Below are 16574 nucleotides of genomic sequence, written 5' to 3'. Positions count from 1 at the left end.
GCTTCCAGGCTGCATAAGTTCAAACTAATGAGCAAAAACTGACAATGTTAAGTCAGACACAAAAATCCCTGTAAGAATTAGTCAAAAGCAAACGTATCCATCATTCAGGCAAAGAGTATCACACTATTAAAGAATATATTAAATCAAAGTTGATATTGTGTCAAAGGTTTAACTACATATGCACCTACCATGTGCTGAATAAAAATCACCAACACCATTTTCAACTTCTAATAGGTGTTTTGTAAAAATCATAATCAGTATTCAGTAATCAATACTTGTCAATGTTGCCATTTTGCATATCCCATATTACAGTTAAAAGCTGCCTGCTTCCTTAACCATATTCCAGGTAACTAAATACTGTTTACATGCGGAGAAAAAGAAAAGGAGAGAGGGAAAAGGAAAGAAAAGAAAAGAAAAGGGCATATACAACTTCCCCAACACTCTTTCTCCAACAAAACCTCCGAGTAAAACGTGTTAGACATTACTTACAGGTAAAAAAAAGGACGACCAGTGGACAAATCAAATGCCCTGACAACTTCAATCACCAATCTGCTGTAAATGCAAGTTCCTTTGAGAATGCACAGCCAAATCTTCCACTGTACTGCCCTTTTGTGAAATTTCACCTTGTGGTATTGCACCACTCCCTCCATCACCCATCTGTTGAGTTGCAAATATGTAGAATACAACAATCAGAAGGAATCATAACAATAATACATTAGATTGAAAACTGTTTTCAGTAACTAAGAACCTTCTTGTGAGAAGTAACACACAAGTAACACTTATTTGTTGCTGCTATTCACTATCATACTATGACCTCTTCATCTTTCAATTTACAAAATTGTACATGATTGCGACAACTCAAACCGTAAGCTGGTTGATAAGATAATTCAATAAACACAAAAATTATGAAAGTTAATATTTGATGAAACAATAAAATACTAACTGACCTTTAGATTCTCAAACTTGGTAGATAGCCTCATATACTGATCACGTGCTTCTGGATAACGAACCATGGACCTGACTCTAGCAAGAGCTTTCTCAACTCCGGCAAATTTCTGTTTCCGGCCAATTCGTAAGAATTCATACTCATCAGTTTTCTCAATCTTTGCCTTTTCCACTCGGAATCCTCGCAAACCAGACCGTTTCCGCCTCCAGCGCAGTATTGCCTTTTCCACAATACTAACAGACCAAACAACCTTTTTATACTGCTTCCGAACTTGATGTCCCCTAACATGAGCCTGAGATCAATAAGCAGAATAAAAGGAAATTTAGCATCAGCCAAAAATGAAAAACCAAACCTGGTGCTTCAGGGACAGTTTATTTGAAAGAAAATACTCCAACTAGTGAAAAAAACAGTAATGGACCAGGATATATCTACTTCGGAGGGACATAATAATCGAAGCTAAAACTCTGTGGCTGTGAATAGAAGACAGAACAACTTATGGTAACTTTCGATTGTCCAGAAAGTTATCTGGTAAGCAAACATGTTAACTTTATGCATAAAACACTAGAAAATGCCATAAATATGGGAGTACCTGAATTTTCACAATACGATTGCGTATCTTCAGAAACTCTTTTCTTCCCTTCCAACCACGATATCTTTGTTGGATCTTTATAGCTGCAGCAGTATGCAAATAATCCTCATAGTTGCTAAATTTTCGGACCTTGGTCAAAGAACCAAGTGCAACTAGGTCAAGTGAAGAAGCTTCAGAAATATCATTGTTGCTTTTAGTTAATTGTCTGTGATTGAATGATCGAAGCCGGAATTCAGCATGTATCAGAGCAGCTGCATGAGCTGATTTCCTAACAGCATCAAGAGATCCTTTCAAAGAAGGATCCTCATTTGTTAACATGTCTGATGGAACAATTTGTGCTGCAGTCTCAATAGCCTTTTCAGCTGCAATAGTTGCAGCAACACTGTCCATTACATTTTCATTGAAAGTCAGTGAAGAAAGGTGAGTGGTTAGATCTGCTTCTGCCAAATATCCAGCAATCCCTTTATGTCCTCTACTTGATGCTAGATCAGCAGCTGTTTTTCCTCCTGGAGATGTTGATGTTGGGTCCTCAACAGCACCCGGAGCAGCACCCAATCTAAGTAGGGTAATGACTGTTTCCTCTCTACAGAAAGAAGAAAAAGAATTATAATGAATTGTATCAATATACAGATTCATGAGTAGTGCATAAAATATTTAATAGGGGCATAAATGTTCTTCTTTTCATGCTAAAAGAAACTCAAGATCTGGCTAATGTATAGGAAGGGTAAAATGATAAGGGAGTTTATGTCCCTAATAAACATTTTATCCACATTGTTCTCAGTTTGATTTCATTCTTTTAAAAACTAAAACTGAGGCATTTGATAAAGATAGATAACTTGATTGATAATTTTTATACTTCACATTTGACATTGGTAATTCAGTAATACATGAATAGTTCAAATTGATATACCAGACAGCCAGATGAAAGGAAATAAGCCATATGAAAGCATTTGAAACCATTACTTAATTCCCCAAGTATACATCAGAAGGCGACAAAATACTTGGAATAGAATCTAAGAAAGCAATCTGACCTCCCAAAATATGATGCCCAGTGAAGCCCAGTTCTTCCATGTGCATCTCTGAAATTGGGACCGACACCAGCAGCAACTATGGGGCGCATGGCCCACTCATAACCAAGAGCAGCTGCCAAATGTATAACACCTTGGCCTTCATTGTCCAAAACATGTGTTCCTCTACCTCCTTCATGAACTTTACAGATTAGCCACTCATAAAGTCTATCCTTAAACAAACTTTGAATCAATCTATCTCTAGGGTTCATGTGATCACTATTGAAGGCCAAAGAAGTCTCATCAACCCTTCCCCAATCTTTCCCACTGTCACATCTCATTGAATATATGGTACTTTTAAGCTTACATTTATCACAATCCTGAATAGAACAGTCCAGCCATTTCCTCACCTGGGCCAAATTTAAAAGTTTTGCTAGGCGCATTTGAATGCGCGCTTCATCTTCTGGTGCATTTTTAATAGCCATAGGAAACACATTTCCTGAAGGTTTTTCACGATATTCAAACTCCCTCACCTCACTGCAGGCTAACCTATTGCTGCAGGTGACATAAAATGGAACACGTCCAGGAGCATGTTTAGGAGTTTGGCATCTGATGACAGTATCAGACAGAACTTCAGCAGAAACCTCAACCTCACCAAACATACATCCCCACTTAATCTTGCTAGATAGCTCCTTGCTTACCAAAAAATTACCAACAATTAAAACCTGAGACAAAGAATGGGGAAGAAAAAAAAGGCATAATTTAATATATTACATCCTCTAGCATCAACAACTAAAGGAAATAAGCATGTCCTGATTTCCCCATGATTTTTAAAATATGCAGGAAAAATAGCCTCTAACTGAAGTATACGCACCTTTGTTCTATCCTTTGTTGTATCCTCTGTTGTATCCCCAGAATAGGTCCAATCTGGTGCAAAATCATGAATTGTAAACACCTGTTGTTGGGAAAGAGAAGGGCCCAAAGAATTGATCTCCAGCTGCATATGGTGTGATAAACTGGATACTTCCTTCTCGTCGTTTTCAGCATCAAGTGTATTCGTATTCCAATAATTGCCAGAGTCCGAACCCATCAAGGAATCATCACAATCCCCACCAATTTCTTTATCCATCCATCTCCCAAAGCTGTCAAGTTTCTTCAGCCCAACAGTTTCATTATTATCTTTGCCACCATCTTCAGATTTCTTTTCGACATGAATGGTTGAAGTTACTACCACATGAGGATCTGAACAATTCTGAACCTGAGGACGAACTAAATTGGAACCACGCTCTTGCGGCACCTGGAACAAGGTGAAAGTCTCACTTGGGGAAATTCTACCAAGGCAAGCATTCATCTAAAATCCATGAAAAGAAATTGCGACAGACAAATAACTGACAGGAAAATTAACATTCAATTTGATATTACATTTTTAACAGAGAAACCAGTAGGAACACGCAGATCAGTACAATTAAAATCACATGATATATAAACATTAAAATGCATGAAACATCATACATCAACACTGTTGCAGAGTACTCTCTGTCACTATTTCTCTTATTGTTTTCTTCTTTTTTAATAGGTAAATACAACTACTGCACTTGTACAGAATTGAACCATGACATATTTTACATGCATGTGTGGCTTGACACCTTTTTAATAAATTTTATACTCAGTTGTAGTCAAGTAAGAAATCAAATAGGAATAAATAGAAGATATGTAAAGGCTGTTGACTGCACGAAACAAACCTGAACTACTCCCTGAGAAGCAGCCATCAATGTCTGGTTGTCTTTGTCTGTGATCAATCTATTTCCACAAGTTACAACATCTTGAACAGAGCTATCAGTATCCAATCTAGCATCCGTTAACCTACGGGTTATAAAGTCAGCTCCAGTAGGATGTTTAAAAAATTTCTGGCCATGCACACCATCTGTGACGTTCAAGCTGTTAATTTCAGCCCAGGTGGTTGATTCGGAACCATGATATTTAGATCCAGAAAACCATATATCGGGGGAATTCCTTGTTAATTCTGGAAACCCTGAAAGCAGCACAACAACCTGATCACATCTAGTAAATTCCCAAAACATATTATCAAAAATTTTAAAATAAAAAATTAAGGGATAAGTACACAACCTGCTGTAATTTCTCCGTAAAATACAGAACCCCCCTGAAGTTTTGGATGTAACACTTAACTACTATGTGGTATTTTTTTGTTTTATTTGTAAGCCATTAAATATCCATTAAAATAAACAGTGAGTTGCTCCTGTGATAACACGTGTTTATATTTAGAGCTGCATTTTCACATAAAACAATACCACAGGGGGTTTTGTGTTACACTCAAAAAATCCCAGGGGAGGCTAAATGTTACATAATTAACGGTTCCCACATAAAACAATACCACAAAGGGGTTAAGTTTTACATTAAAAACCCCAAGGGGGGGGGGGGGGGGGGGTATTGTGTATTTTTCCCAAAAATTAAAATGACAGTTTACATAAAATGTAGCCAAGAATAAGTGTCTAATAACGAGTAAAGGGAACAATTCACAATGCGGGAATTGCTATTAAGTGACAGTTTCCAGCAAAATATGTTTGACCAGATCAAATAATTGTACCGACTATAACCAATTGTAGTGATACTTCACAAGGTCAGAAAAAAATAATAACATATTAACATTATCTTAGAAATTAAAAGTTTCTCATGGTTTATACTCATCAAAAAGAAAAGATTCTCTAAGTAAATTCAAAAGCCATAGCAGAAGGAGAAAAGATAAAAACCTAATTCTTAATATAATACAATTCAACCATATTAGTAAAAGTCAAGCATGAATTCATTGTAAGTTTGTAACACAATTTACCTGCAACTTCATGTGCAAGCATAGAAGTGCTGTGCGATGTAGAACCAAAAATAGGTTGAGCAAGCGAAGATGCTCGAGGACCACGCCCTGAATCCACATCCTCAAATTCTGATGATAATCTTCGTCCATTTCTGTCAAATCTGTTTGGACTTGATGGATAAGAGGTCTGAACTGTTGAGGCAGGTGAGTTTGCAGGGCATGGTACAGAACAACTTTGAGGGCTTCCAGCCTGTGATCCCGGATCTGCCATCAAGCGAGAGATACCTGACTTGTACCCCTACATAGCATCACAAAGTATAACAGAACACCTAAGCCACATAAAGGAAAGGAAAGTAAAATATAAGAATTCCAGTAAAATCAACTAATCTACATTCAATTTTAATCAGTGATAGCAAGTCTTCACATGACCAACAAACTCAATTACACGAGCCACTAAGCTCAAGCTCAAATGCCACCTCCTCCCCCCCATAAGAATAGGATAGAGGACGAGTTCATTTAAAACCCATTGGGGATCTGTGTAAATTACCAATAACAAAACACTAATTTTCACAAAAGCATTTTAAATACACCAATTTACCCATTAGGGAGCTTTTAAAATTTTAACAGCAATATTTGAAAAACTCATTTAAAAAAAAAAACTACAGAATTAAATTAAAGGCCATAGATGAGCATAAAAGCAGAGCAGACCTCTTTTACTTCTCTGTAATGAACAAGAACAATGTGTTCTAAGCACCTGAAGAGAAGGAAAATATAAGTAAAAAATGAGAACAAAATACATGTACTAAAATAATTGTTGATGAAATGAAAAATGATATTGCACAGAATACAGAAGAGCCAAAAATTCTTGATCTCAGTCCTCTTACTATTTATTCCTTATATAGAAAGGGTAACTACAGTTGTCAAAACCTGAATCGTATCATGAATCATTTTTTTAATTTTTATGTATCATGTATCGTATCATATTGTGTATTGTAATGCATAAATACTTTATAAAATTGATGAAAAAATTATTGATATAAATATATTAATGGAATAATGGTATATTTATTATAAACTTGAAACATTCTGTAAATCTTCTTCTTGAAGACATTCAACATCAAAATCATTATCAAGTTACAGAGCTCCTTGTTTATTTTTTTAATTTTTCCAAAATTTTGGCAAAATAATATCATCTGGCACCTTCAAGCATGGTTTAAAATCCTTACGAGTTTGTGCTAAGTGGTTTTTAATTTGTGTAACTTTGCCCCAATGGCCAAAACCTTTAACCTCCACCACCTATCCTTTCTAAGGTAGAGAACCTTTTTGATGAATGGATAATTTTTACATAGAATTCATTTAATAATTTTTACATAGCGTTCAAACACAGTACACTGAAAACAAAATTTGAAACTTGAAAGGCTTTAAAAATTTTAATCTAAGCAACACTTACGCGTCAAGCATCCAATAGCTTCTTCGCTGGAAGTTCTCATTTTCCTCACCATGGGCATAATAACAATGGAGAACATCCACACTGTTAGCCTACACAAAAACCAGTGAAACTAATTAATTAAGCAGCCCAAAGCTCAATACCAATGCAATCAACTATAATCCAAAGTGAAGAGATTTACATTGACATTTGGAAAAGTAAATAACTTAACTAAAACAATAGTAACAATGATTGGCCTCCCTAGACAAAGCCTAGCTTCATTAAAAAAGCATGAACACAAACAAAATACATTTAATCACCAAGCTTAATGTATTAATAAAATTATCAAAAAATGTGAAGTAGCAGTATTAGTAAATACTAAATACTTGTTGAAACTACCAATATTACACATGCAATGAAACATGTTAAGGGATACATGTCTTAGACATTCATCAGCTGCTAGTGTGGATAAAAATGATGTTATACATGAGTTCCATCCTATACAATGGATAAAGCACAAACAAGGCCTAATGATCCCAACTAAGAGACATGCAAATGGATTTTTTTTTTTTTTTAATATTTTTTTGGGTGGATAGCATTAGATGTCTTAAATTTGTTGAGGATCCATAGGCCATAGCTGACCCCAAAAAAATTGAGACTAAGGCTTTGTGGTGGCTGTTGTATTAGATGTTTTAAATTGTATTTAGAAATTAGTAGTGAATCATAAGACCCAAAATTTCTTTCCTGGGGTTGATGCTAGACACACACCCACTAGTAAAAAGTGTAGTAAATATCTTAATTGTTCCATTGTGAGTGCTTATAAATTTTTTTTTTATAGGTGCGAGTGCTTACAAATAATAGATCCATTTAGACAAAGAACAAATTGATTCAAATACAAAGGAGCCCTATTGATCTATTATTTGGTGTTGCCTGGCAAGAACTATCATCCAGAGAAAGAATGTCTAGCTACAGAAGGTAATGCCCAGGCAAAGGGAGAGTGCCTGACTAACTGTAAACCAGAAGTCTCTAGTTTGACTCTTAGCTGAGGCATTTTGTGATTTACCCAATGCCTGCTCAGTGGGGGTGTGTAGGCATCTGAGGTTTTTCCCTTCAGGGGTGGTCCCCCTGGACCATACCTTAAGGGGGCTCCTCGTCATAAAAAAATTACTACCAACCCTACCCCCCACCCAAAACAAAAAAAAAAAAATAGTGAACTTACAAATAATAAATTGAACAGCACACCTTCAACTTTTCATGAGCTTCTTTAACAGTTTTCCCATCTTTCTTCTTCCTCCACCGGTAACCATCTTTACGAAAATACCGAATAACTTTTCGATCAAACAGAAACAGAGAACCAGCTGAAAAATAAAAATATTTAGTTGCTATTTGAATGCTAACAAAGAATGAAAACATTCCATCTCTATAAGAAGAGTAGCTTGTGATGTTTGAACAGACAATAGTACATGCACTGGTAAACAAAATAGTGTTGGATGATTCTGCACAGAGAAAGGAGCAAGAGGGAAATGGTACTTTTCTAAATAAAAAAATATACACATTTTTTATACATACGTATGCAAACACACATGCACATTTATAATATCATATCCCCAGGGCCCAGGGGCCAAAACTTACAAACTAAAAAAAAAAAAAAACCCTCACAAAGTAGCAACAAGAGAGGCTATTCAAATATTACTGTTATTATCAGGATTTTAGAAATACCCTTCAGTTAAAAGCATTTAAAGATTTTAATAACAAAAGAGACTCTGTGCATCATAGAGCCAAAAACACCCACTATGGACCCTCCAAATAAGCAAAACCAATTGCTACATGCTGAGCCGGACATAAAGTTCACAGCCTACAAAACACTGTCAGACAACAAGGAAGAACCTCGAAAAGAACAATCTTTTACTAAAACAAGAGCACAGTAGCACACAGCCACACAGCAACTCGGAAACTCAAATCACATTTTCTTTGGCTTCCCGGTACTACCTCATATTAGTACGACTCTTTTTAGACTATATTGCACATAACCACATCAAAATTTGGTTATTGAGAGAAAGGCGCAAAATGAAAATCATTGACCTCTAGCTCTTGAATATTTACTTATTTTGAATACTAAAAGTCACACATTTGGCATTCTTATTGTGGCAAAGTTCAGCCCACATTTGTGCCATAAAACATTACAAACCATATTTTCCACATTATTAATTCCCTATAACTAGATAAATATTTCTTGACCAGAAATCTTTTCCAACACTACCCCATCAAGTTGTACTCAAAATAGAACTACAAATAATTTATCCCAAACGATAAAAGAATCACTTTAGGTATCTTCTAGACATCTTTTTCTTTTTCTTTTTTTTCTTTTTTTTTTTTGTAATTCAGTCATCTGCAATCCTATTGGCACTAAAAGCAACCCATTTAAGCCCAGATCTAAATATGGAGTTTAATTCCCACACTAGATTTATCAAGGAAAAATATATCTAACGTCATGCATCAGACCTCTATTGAATGCATATCAAATGTATAAAGCCCAAAACTAGTAGGCAAATTGCCAACTCCTGATGTAAGCTTGTTGGGACCAAAAGCTCTGATTGTTTCTAAGTAGTTACCACTAACCACTTCATCATGCACATTACTAACGACTAGTCTACTTCTAAATGTAACACATAATCTTCCATGAATTAACTCAACTAAGCCTAAGTTCCAATATCTGATCTTATAAATAGGCTTAAACAAAATCAACTATACCATATGCCAATCCTTATCCCCACATATTTACTCCTGTAGTAGAAAAGGATTACTAGATTCTTCATAAATGATAAACATGAGTATTATGTGTTACAAACACCTTTTCCTAGTACTGAGGTGAAAGTGCAAAGAAAAGAAATCACAACAGATCAAGGTGTGAGGTGTGACTTGTGCAGGCCTACAATTGGAGTATTCTCTTAAAATTGAGCAGATGGAACACAACGGAGTGGGCACAAAAGCTGATTCTTAGGAAAGTAATAAAATTAGTAAGAATTCACAGCCTAACTAAAAGAAGATGGAAAAATATTAAAGTAAATACAAATTCATACAAGAAAATGTAAATGCATCTGTTTATTACACCCAAATGTCCAACAAACAATTGAAATAAGATACAGAGAAGCATGCTGGTTACAACCTGGAGGCCTAACAGGTGGATCTGACCGTAGCTGAAACCTTTGATGGTTGCGAAGTATTTCACAGATTTCATTTGGCCGAAGCCAACGGTGTTGAGCTTCTGTCACTATCCTGTCAAGGTCTGCCAACATCCAGGAGGAGATGGTTAAATACTACATTATTAAAAGCCATTCTACTTGTATGGAAAACATGCAGTATAACCAAAATGTCAAAATCACAAACCACACAATAGCTGAAATATAGTAAAAGAAAAGCTACTAGATCAACACTCCCAAATCCAAATTAGGTAACAATCACCTTTATAACAAGTATGCTGCATTGTACACATCTAACCTGTTTGATACCAAAGCCATAACCACGAAACTCTTCGCGCTTGTAGCGCATAAGGCATATGATGTATATTTATTCTTTTAAAGAATCAACATCAACATGTACAATGAAGTTCTTAACAAGCGTGCATGCATGCAAGAAATCAAACAGAGTAGCATTCCGCCATTACACACACAGAGACACAAAAATTAGAGCATGACATTCGCACAGAACCAAAATGAGACCAAATCCATCAAGAAAACAAAGATTCATATCCTTGAACCATTTACCATTCTCTAACCAAAAATCACATTTGAAATATCAAATTTCTGAACCTCAAGAACGCATACAAAAATGAGAATAAGAGGGAAAAGAAATCATACCTAATGGTTGATTTGGAACGTATCTTTTACTCTCAGCCATAAACCCTAGCTTTCATGAGCGAAGCTCCAAATTGCGAAACCACAAAACCGATTCTGAGCCTGCAAACGAATCCAAAAATCTCAAAAGAAGGATCAAGAACCAGAGCTTAAAGAACGAAGAAGAAAAGTAAATCCGCAAGAATTAAAGAAATGAGCAAAATAGAAATTACAGGCAAAGATTTAGGAAGGTTGGAGAAGATAGAAAACCCTAACAGCAATGGTGAAAATGAGAGAAATGCGAGGGAGAGATATGGAGGTGTTTGTGGGTTCGAAGAAACGAACCGTATAGAAAGAAATATAAATAAAAACTGTGAGAGAGAAGCGTGTGAAAGGCACTAAAGGGAAGGGAAAAAAAAAAAAAAAAAAGTTAATAAAGAGAAAAAGAAAGAGAGAGAGATTTAAGTCAATGAAGATTGGTTCGTGTTTACACTGGATTCAGATTATGTCTGACGTGGCAGATGTCGCTTTCTTTCGTTCATTAAAAAAAAAAACAAAAAGAAGTCGCTTTCTTTCGGACCAAGCCGTAAGCTATAGGATTGGGCCGGGTGATTGGAAAAATTCTTAGAGATTACAATCAATAATAATGTGCTTCCCCCCTCTTACGTGGATTTTATCATGAATGGAAGGAGTAAACTTTATTACGAACGTGAGAGGAAAGTTATTATCCTGTGTGTTTCGGGAATAATTAGAAATTGAGAGATGCTATGTTTACAATATTTTTACAACAAATCATAGGTACTTAATTGTTATTGGTTCAAATTTCAAATGAACGCTAAGATTACTTTTTTACCCCAATAATAACAACTAGTAACAACTTGCCACTTATGATTTGTTGTAAAAATATAGTAGACATATCATTTCTCTTAAAAATTACTCGGCTTATTATATAGAAATGTCTAGGATCACGAATTTTTTTCTAACTTTTTGCTACAACTGTAATGGTAGAGTGTGATTAATAAAGAAAAAATGATAAATAATAATTAACCACTTACAATCTATCACGTCAAAATTATGATAAAACAATTATGGAATAATTTGTGATCCTAAAACTATTAATAGACTAAAACATGGTGTTTTAATCGCCATATTGATAAACTTCTTCTTATTTTTCTATCTTTTAATAAAATAAAATAACATAAAACTTCCTCTTATTTGTATTTATACCAATATTTATGATTTTATGTGTTTGGATATTAACCTGACATTATTGAGGACTAGAAAGTTGACCGGTGTTCATCAATAATCAACAAAGTAGCAAAAAATTCTTTTTCCAAGTTAGAAACTATGACTTGAAATTACGATTTTAGTTATATTTTTAGAATGTGCGTAAAATATTGCTCTTCTTTTTATACTTTATCAAAACATGATATGACCACAAAACATGATATGACCATTTGGATGGAGAAATGACCCTCCTTTCTGCTGCCCGTTGCTCTATTTGGATGGCTTGTTTTTGTTGTACTTCATTAATTTCTGTTAAAGTTCAATAAAACTACCATTTCAACTCCAAAAATAATAATAGTAATTCACTCGGATATGATAAGCTAAATTTGTTTTCACCTTTCACAACACATAAGATGTGATAGCCTCCATGTAATAGTCACAATCATTAGGGCCATATTAACTTCTCAAAAAAATAAATAATTAGGCCATATTAAGTACTTAGAGATAATCATCAACTTTTACCTCATTAATTTACCCGATCATGTTGAAATCCCTCGGTATTGATAAGAAATGGATCTTTGAGAATTTTTATTCTTCTTCCAAAAAAAGGTAAGTTTGTAAATACCGTTAATAAAAAAAAAAATGTCAAAGTAAACAATACTCTGAAGATGAAGAGGTTATGAGCTTACCTCATTTTCATTTTACTAGTGGTTTGTTCTCTGTACTTCTTCTTTTTCTTTTATTTTTTTCCAAGAATTCAATAGTTTGGAGAGGGGGATTTGAACCATAAAGTCTCTGATAAAAATAATAGAAGATATCAATTGACCTAAAAAGCTCTTTGATTGTCCCTTATACTTCTAATGTCACATGTTTACTAATATTATGTTTAGTTTACTCGTTAGCTTAATTGCGTTCATTCTAGACTTACAACCTCAAATCGAGTTGTAACTTCACCGTTCCTTTTCATATGAGTTTTTCAAAGATCTTTTCCATATGAATTTTTGTTCATAGTCTTAATTTTGAGTAATTATTAATGTTTCTGGAGTACAATGATGTGGTGCTTCCTCTTTTCACATTTTTGTTGGAGCCCATTAATTAAATTCATAGTGAAATTCACATAAATGTGAGAAGAAGGATTTGGATTGTCTTCATTTCTCTTTGAAATGGAGCGTGTCCATTTTACTGACAAGATGCATTCAAAATAAATCAAGGGTCCAAGACTTGCCACCTCAATTAAAAATTAAAACACTTAACTCAACAAACTCAATTGTGGTTAAACACTCAGTTAACTCAACAAATCCATCTGATATCATTATTTCAAAATATCTCTCAATGCTATGCTTCGTTCTCTCAAGTCTTTTTCTTGCCATCACTACTGCGCCATAACCATCTGAATTGTGTCGTTGGCACAACCACTACCCGGTACATTTTCTCTCTCCGATTTTTTTTTGATAAGCTCTGTTTGGTTGCTGGGAAAACGAAGGAAAATAAATTATAATACCGCTATTTTATTTTATTTTTGATTTATTGGTGCTGAATTTGGTTTCTTTTGTGTGTGTGTGTGTGTGTGTGTGTGTGTGTGTGTGTTGTTGTTGTTGTTTGTTTTGAGCTTCGAGATTGATTGAAATCAACTGGTAGGTGTTTCAGCTTTGTGGGATTTATGGGTTGTTTTGATTTAAATCTATTCCAAAAGCTATGTGATTTATGGGTTGTTTTTATACAAGTTTCTTGAAACTAGATGGAAAATATGTGATTTATGGGTTGTTTTTATACAAGTTTCTTGAGACTAGGATGAAATGGAATGGTCATAAGGGGATGGAAAGGAAAGGAATGTATTTAAGCAAAGGAAATGAATGGAATTAAGTAACCTTAATTGGATGTTTTAAAATAAAGGAATGGAAAGAAATGAAAATGAATGAAATGTAAGTAATCTTGTTTGGGAATAATATAAAAGGAATGGAATTAAATCATGTTATGACAATATTACAATTAGACCCCTATTTTAAAATAAAATGATGAATATATAAGGGTATTTTGGGAGTTTTAGTAAAAAATTCATTAAATTTAATTTCATTCCCTCCCATTTCTTCCAATTTGGGGGGGAATAAAAATTTAAGGTTTTAAGGGAATAGAGAGGAATGAGTGTTCCCTCCTACCCATTCCATTCCCTTTCAATTAAACTCTCAAATAAGGGAATGGACTTTCCATTCCCTCCATTAAATTCCCAAACAAGGGAAAGGAATAATATTCTAAAATTATTTTTTTCATTCATTTCCATTCCCTTTTCTCAAACAATGGCTTAATATTTTGTGAACCTGGGATTCTAGAGCTTTGATAACAAAAGAATTTACATAATGAATAGACATCAAACAGGGCAGTGTGGGACAAGCTGTATATCATGAGACAAGTTAAAGTGATCAAGCAAAGACTGAAACTTTCAGACTGTGGAAGGGATGTAAAGTCAAGAAGCAAGAGACACACCCTAGTGTGGAACGATCATGTTATGATGACCTTGTACTCAAAACCTTGTTTGTAATCAAACTCTTTATTTAGAACACTTGTTAGTATGTAGCCTAGTAATCAAAATGCACATTTTAATAAAATTTTGTTCTTTTTTGGATCAATTTTCTTTCTTGTCTACTTCTTCTCTCTGGGATCAAAATTTGATTGTAATGCAACATCAAATTGTTCAACTTGAAACAATTAGTTTATTGTTAATGATGCCTTATACTAGATATATACACTTTCAACAGAACATTAGTTGCATGTTGAAATATAGATAATAGAGTTAGAGACTATGAATTTTGCCTCGGTATTTTTTACTGATGCTTTACATTTCTTTTTTAGATTTCTTGATGAGTCATAAGAAAAATATGATAAGTACTTGATGTTGTTCTTTTGTGTAATGTGTAATTCTTTTCTTGTAGATGTCCTGTACTAGTGCTACATCAGGTCAAAAAGATTTATTTACAAGTGTTTTAAGCTCCAGCCACAAAAATTGATGATGCAAGACATCCCTTAACTCAAGGAAGTGTTGCAAGCAGAGATAAATAGTTGTTCATAGTTTTGAGCAATTTTTTCTAGTTTAGGATTGTGTTTTGTAATCTTTGGGACCTGTTGTGACTAAGTGCTCGAATGGTTGTATATACTTTATATGCCAATTGGTTTGTAGCTTGTACTAGTGTTTCCTGAGTGATGTTATCATGAGCAATTTTGTTTTTAATAAAATTTTCTACAGCTTGTGCAATTTATGCAAATTATGATCCTTAAGTTGTCATTAATCCAAATTTATGCAAATTATGATCCATTGAAAATAAGCTTTAAATTTATGGATCATCGTAACTTCAATCTTAAAAGTAAGAAAATTACAAAACTAGAATGCTTAGTCACAACTTGTACCCTTGTTTTGGCTAGATATAAACAAAGATGTGCTCCTTTGTAATAAACTAGAAAATTTCAATCCTATACAAGAAAAATTACAAAACAAAAGCACTTAATCTCAACATGTGTCAGATTATAAAACATAGGGATAATTACAGTAAACCCACCTGAGGTTAGGCCCGTTTACACTAAGCCTACCCGTGGTTCAAAACTTATCACTTTACCCACCTGAGGTGCCTTCCGTTAGGGATCTGTTACCCACCTCTCCGTTTGTCGTTAGAAAAACACATTTTTAAAGAAAAACAAACATAACAAAGATCAAAAAGTTAGGACTTTTTATTGCTTAAGAACTTGTTTGAGAACAAAACACAGGAATAGCACAGATCAAATGCTATTCCTGATTAAAAGTGATATCATTGAGCATTTGTTTTTTTATTCTTGTTTTTTTTTTATAGATCTCTCCAACTTTTATTCAAACCAAACCAAACCCAAAAAAAAAATTCCAAATCCCAGAAAACACAAGCCACAAATCCAGAAAAAAAATCATATCTCGCCTTCGCGAGATCGCGCCGTTGATCGCGATCTCGCGACGCTTCGCAAGATCGCGCCGTCGATCGCGATCTCGCCTTCGCGCCGGATCGAGATCACGATCGACGGCGCGATCTCGCGAATGCGAGATCGCGCCGTTGCGAGATCGCGACGTTGATCGCGATCTCGCCTTCGCGAGATCGCGCCGGATCGAGATCGCAATCGACGTCGCGAGATATCTCGCCGGCGCGATCTCGCGAAGGCGAGATCGCGACGTTGATCGCCTTCGCGAGATCGCGCCGGTGAGATATGATTTTTTTCTGGATTTGAGGCTTGTGTTTTCTAGGATTTGGAATTTTTTTTTTTTTGGGTTTGGTTTGGTTTGAATAAAAGTTGGAGAGATCTATAAAAAAAAAAAAAAAAACAAGAATAAAAAAACAAATGCTCAATGATATCACTTTTAATCAGGAATAGCATTTGATCTGTGCTATTCCTGTGTTTTGTTCTCAAACAAGTTCTTAAGTAATAAAAAGTCCTAACTTTTTTATCTTTGTTATGTTTCTTTAAAAATGTGTTTTTCTAACGGCAAACGGAGAGGTGGGTAACAGATCCCTAACGGAAGGCACCTCAGGTGGGCAAAGTGATAAGTTTTGAACCACGGGTAGGTTTAGTGTAAACGGGCCTAACCTCAGGTGGGTTTACTGTAATTATCCCTAAAACATAATCCTAAACTAGAAAAATGGCTCAACTTTATGAACCATCTCATTCGATCCACTTGCAACACTTCCTTCAGTCAAAGGACCTCCACTT

At 34.8% G+C, this 16574-nt stretch overlaps 1 pseudogene; it reads right to left on the bottom strand.

Annotated features, from left to right (window-relative positions):
* Positions 1 to 116: 116 nt before the first annotated feature.
* Positions 117 to 11031, bottom strand: LOC126688823 (calmodulin-binding transcription activator 2-like; annotated as a pseudogene).
* Between the last annotated feature and the right edge of the window lie 5543 nt (positions 11032 to 16574).

Source organism: Quercus robur, chromosome 6, assembly GCF_932294415.1.
Source record: "Quercus robur chromosome 6, dhQueRobu3.1, whole genome shotgun sequence".
Classification (NCBI taxonomy): domain Eukaryota; kingdom Viridiplantae; phylum Streptophyta; class Magnoliopsida; order Fagales; family Fagaceae; genus Quercus; species Quercus robur.
This window is presented reverse-complemented; position numbering and strand designations above follow the sequence as displayed.